This window comes from Leptodactylus fuscus, chromosome 4 (genome assembly GCF_031893055.1).
Source record: "Leptodactylus fuscus isolate aLepFus1 chromosome 4, aLepFus1.hap2, whole genome shotgun sequence".
NCBI lineage: Eukaryota > Metazoa > Chordata > Amphibia > Anura > Leptodactylidae > Leptodactylus > Leptodactylus fuscus.
The window spans coordinates 140157839-140163359 of record NC_134268.1 but is presented as its reverse complement, the minus strand read 5'-3'; the positions used below and the strand labels follow the sequence as shown (position 1 = coordinate 140163359).

General features: G+C 44.4%; 1 protein-coding gene across 2 annotated transcripts in view; it reads left to right on the top strand.

The window, feature by feature from the left end:
- The first annotated feature begins 3226 nt into the window (after positions 1 to 3226).
- Positions 3227 to 5521, top strand: part of GRB10 (growth factor receptor bound protein 10) — a 106801-nt gene continuing 104506 nt past the window's right edge. For both annotated transcript variants that reach the window (XM_075271133.1, XM_075271134.1), the window contains exon 1: positions 3227 to 3523. The gene's annotated coding sequence lies outside the window, so the exon portion shown is untranslated. The remainder of the gene's footprint in view (positions 3524 to 5521) is intronic.

Below are 5521 nucleotides of genomic sequence, written 5' to 3'. Positions count from 1 at the left end.
ATACATCCATTTACGGGGATGCATAGGGCGTCTTTTTTGCGGGACCAGGTGTACTTTTTAGTTCTACCATTTTCGGGAAATGCTATTGCTTTGATCACTTTTTATTCAAATTTTTATCAGAATCAAAACAGTGAAAAAACGGCGGTTTGGCACTTTTGACTATTTTTCCCATTGCGGAGTTTACCGAAGAGGAAAAATATTTTTATAGATTTGTAGAGCGGGCGATTTCGGACACGGGGATACCTAACATGTATGTGTTTCACTGTATTTAACTACTTTTATATGTGTTCTAGCGAAAGGGGGGTGATTTGAATTTTTTATACTTTTTAAAAAAAATTTTTTTACTTTTTTAAATTTTTTTTTTGCATTTATTAGATCACTAATTTTTTTTTTTTGCATTTATTAGATCACTAATGCAATGCTAATGCAGTGCAAAAAATCATCATTTCTTTTGCAGGCTGCATAGACTAGCCTGCAAAAGAAAGAGATTGCAGACCGTCCGGGAGCCTTTAACAAGGCTCCCGGCTGGTATGGCAACGTGACGTCAGCCCTGGAGCTTGCTCCAGGAGCCGGCGATCACCAGCAAAATGCCGTCGCCCATGCGCCGCCGGGAAAATGGCGCCTCCGACCATGGCGCCGGAGGGGTTAATGCTTCCGATCAGTCCAGGGACCGATCGAAGACATTAGCGCCGGTTGTCTACTGCTTAAAGCAGTAGACACCCGATGGCTATGGCGGCCACCTGGCTCCGGGGCGGTCGCCATAGTTACACACTGGGCATGCGCCGTACTATTACGGCGGATGTTGGGAAGGGGTTAAACATAGCTGAGCTCCAATGAAGGAGTAGAACCATCTCAAGGAGGATTAGAAGAAAATGGACAGCATGTGAGTTAAATACAAGTGTCACAGCAAAGGGTCTGAATACTTATGACCATGTGATATTTCATTTTTACTTTTTTAATAAATTTGCAAAAATATCTATCACCGTCCAACCTGACAGAACTGGAGAGGATCTGCAAGGAAGAATGGCAGAGGATCCCCCAAATCCAGATGTGAAAAACTTCTTGCATCATTCCCAAGAAGACTCATGGCTGTACTACCTCAAAAGGGTGCTTTCACTCAATACTGAGCAAAGGGTCTGAATACTTATGACCATGTGATATTTCAGTTTTTCTTTTCTAATAAAATTTGCAAAAATATCTACATTTCTGTTTTTTCTGTCACGATAGGGTGCTGTGTACATTAATGAGAATTAAAATGAACTTTTTTTAATTTAGCAAATGGATGCAATGAAACAAAGAGTGAAAAATTTAAAGGGGTCTGAATACTTTCCGTACCCACTGTATATGATGGTGCATTTTGCACTGTTGGTTTTTGGACTTTTCCCATTCCTTTTCTCCTCGTACCCATGTGAGTCATAGTTTTTCAGATCCTTAATGGGGAGCTGTGCCTCCCATTGTTGTGGTTATTATGTGTTAATACTTTAAGAATGAATAAAACCGAATTTTCAAAAAATGGTTGTGTGATTGCTGTTTCAATAACACATTGGGGACGATTTATTAAACTATTTCTTATAGCAGCCAATCACAATGAGGCTTTTTTTTAAAAACAGTAATGAAAGCTGTGTGTGTGATTGGTTGTTATATGCAACTAAATTAGTTTTTATTTTAGTTAGTATAACAAGTCTATCAGATTGAATACATCAGGCAGTTCACATATTTGTCTTTTTAAAAGAACATTTTAACGATCCGCCATGGACATTTTACTTTTACAATTTTGTGACCATAGTGTAAGGCAGGGTTTGCATGATGCTTTTTTTTTTTTTTTACTTAAACACTTCAATACCAGGCCAATTTGTGGTTCAGGACCAGAAACATAATTTTTTTTTTTGTATGTTCCATTTTGAGGGACATTTTTATCATTTTGGTTATTCAACTAATTTCTGTATCTTTTTTTGGTGACACGTAGAGCTTTTTTTTATGTTGTTTGAATGTGTTTTCATTTTGAATGGTGTCGTCGGGGTGGAGTTAAAACCTGTAATAAGGGTTTGTAATTGATTAATTGATTTATGTACTGTTTAATTATTTTATTTACATTTTTTTTTACATTGTATCCCCATAAGGTCATAATAGACCTTTGGGGACATCTGATCACAATTTTTTTGGCTGCGGGAGGCTGATTTCCCCCATAATTGGGGCTGGTACATTTAGCCCCGGTTGGAGAAGAAACACAGTGTCCTGCCCATACCTACAAAGCTGATCTGGGTCCTTTATATGTATATGTGCTCTTACAGCATCTGATCCCGGCAGATCATGTGACTGGCGGGTCAGAGGGGGCGGAGCCCATAACGGTGTATACAGCGCTCATTGAGTGCTGTGTACACAGCGATGGGAAAGGCAGGGACGGTAATAAACCTTCCCTGCCTTCTCTATGGGAGCTCCAGTTGTAGTTACAACTGGCTCCCCGTTTCAGCAGCTGCACGATTTCAGTGTTGGGTGACAGGCAGTCCACAAATGGATTAGCTGTTTGGGGCTACTTCCAAACCTGTATTATACACAGTAGAGGAGCAGGAAACACTTGGCTGCAATCCCTGTATAAGCGGATAGATGCCACTACTGAAGTTCAGCTTCCGTTGAAGACATGGGTAGTCCTGAACAGAAAAAATACATTTCAACCGCTTTAAAAAGCTTGAAGTGTAGTAGTAAGTAGCACGGTGTTACTAGACCAGTACAACAGAGGTGTTGCATTTATTGGCTGTTAGCATGCAGGTGAAATACGGTGTATAGTGAAATATGACATATAATGAAATACGGTATATAGTGAAATATGACATATAATGAAATACGGTATATAGTGAAATATGATAGTGAAATACGGTATATAGTGAAATATGACATATAATGAAATACGGTATATAGTGACATCTGCTACTCATTCCTGCTATTAAACATTGCATGCAGTTGTATAGTAATAAGAATGATGTACATGCAGCCCAGTGTAAGGTGTGTGCAGCTCTTTCCTAATCTCCAGCATGTGATGCTCTCCTCCTCACTCGTCCCTGTATTTACAATATGTCCTGTCCTTCCAGACGCTGGCAGCTTCTCCTCACTCTCCTTGCCCAGTCTTGTGCACTGAACTTCCCACCCCCTTGCTCGCTCCCGATTTAGTAGTGAGCTGAGAGGGAGGGTTTATAAGGCCCCGGGCTGAGAGCGGGGGGAGGTGGCAGGCTTTGCATCCTGAGGACGGGAGTCAGCTGAGTGGAGCAGCAGAGCACAGCGTTGTGCGGCGCGGATTTCATGAGATAATATACACACGACCTCTCGTGGTACGGATTGAGGTGACGGGCAGCGTGGCGCCACTACATCACTCCTCGGGTTCTGTCGGGACGTGCTGCCCAGTGGGCTCATTGCTTGGGAGCTACTGGCACTAGCTGGAGTTGGGCACAAGAAGTGTAAAGTGTTGGAAGAGCTTAAGGCAAAGACTCTTTCAGGATCCCCGAGCTGGCGGACACAAGCCTTCCAGCAGGTACTGTACATAACGGTGTGTGCTCAAGTTCTGGGCTCGGGAGTCCTGCGCTCATCACGCGTCCTGGAGTCGCCTGGCTCTAGGCCGGTCACTGAGTGGCTTTACTCGGTGTGGACGTGCCGTTCTCCTCACACACGGCGCCTGGCGCTCGCGTCTCCTCAGTACGGGCATTACTTGGTGTCACTTATCCCGTGGGCGGAAGAGCGGATGGATTCAGCTGCCAGCTCCTGCTTTTTAGGAAAAGTCCGTGTAGCAGCTGCTGCTATAACGGCACAGCCCTCTCCACGTGTGCGGTCCCGCTGAGGACTAGGCGTGATGAGCAGTCGGTGCTGCCGTGTCCTTACCGTGTGGCGCTCTCCACACAGCCGTACACTGCCCCCCTGTACGACTCCTGCAATGTGAGCTGAGGAATGGGGAGGCGGGAGCGCAGGCTGTTGGCTGTGTCATTGGGGGGTGGAGGGGAGAATGAAGTTCACTTGTTTACACTCTTCTTTTGGCTGAACCTGACCTAGCAGCCCCTCTCACGTTCTCCCATTCTCCTCCTCCCTCCCTGAGTCACCAGTGGGCCGAGGTTGTAGAATTTTTGTCATGAATTTTATAGAGGAAGGGAAGACTAGTGGGAGTCTCCTCAGCTCGAATGGTTTATTTTAAGGAAATTCAATGGCTGTCCCGGCTGCCAAGTCTTGTACACAGGGAGGGGAGAGAGGAGGGCACAGGCTGCAGGATCTGGTGCCATGAAATATACAAGCAGCACGTGAAAGGCGAGGCTCAAAACAAGTGTGACTGGCCCAGCTGTGCCCTCCATGCTCCTGGCGACCACCTATTCTGGTCCTTTAGGCTACTGACAATCCGCTTACATAGAAATACTTGATATGGTGACATATAGTAGTCCCCAAATGCACAACCATGGTGTCAAGTAACAAAACCTCGTAAGCAGTGCTGGGAGCGGGCGTCTCTGCCAATATCCTAGAAATGTGGCGTTATTGGACTATGTAACTCGATGTTGCCTGGAGGATAGCTTTATATATTGATATGTTCCACCTGCAATTTGCTTTACTCATCCTGTAGTTGTGTTAACTTAAATGAAGGCGCATGGTGGCTTTTTTTGAAAGGTGGTGGTGGGGTCAACAATGTGGGCCTAGTCGCATGTTGAAGTGAGCGATACCCCAAATAAAAGCTTGTGATGCTGAGGAGTACAAGCAGGAGCCAGTGGAATGTCTTATATGGATTCAGGGGTACACACGTGTGAATGCGGTCTCTGATGCAAATGTAGAACCCATTTTCATTGGAATGTGATGCACGAATGCTTAGTTCACACTTGTATTCAGGGGTACGTTTGGGGAGCCCCTGAACAGAAACCTAACTTGCTTAAACTAGTTACCTGTGGATCCTATAGACTATAATGGAATCTGGCAGGTTTCTGTCCGAAAGGGGGGGGGGGGGAATGCGGAGGGAAGTGCTGTTTAGGGCACATCTGCACCCTGGTCTCCATTGTGCAGGTTTCTGATTCCTGCCTGAAACTGGACAGGAGATGGAAACTTGCAGTCATTTTTCAAATCCATTCATTTGAAAATTGTCCAGCTGTGGCAGAAGACAGAAACCTGACTACGGAGATCGGGCGCTGGTGTGAACCCAGTGTTGCAATGCTTTTCTCTCCATTTTTTTTATTTTTTTTATTTATTTTTTTGAAGTGGGTTCAGGGATGGAAACCTCAAATGGACTTCAAGCACTGGTGTGAACCCAGTCTTATTCAGAATCTGACAGACCCTGCTAAAGGTCAATAAAATCTGTAAGGTGTGACAGGTGTCCATTGTTAACATATCCAGCAACCAACATAAGTGATGTCTGTGGACAATCATTGTGACAAACCATATTGCCAATTCTGCTAAGTTATCTTATCTAAAGAAACTTATGGAATACATATGGTGCATGGGGTCGTTGGCCTCTGGTGTGTGGATCACAGAACATCACTAAGTGCAGATCTGTCTGTGGCAATGA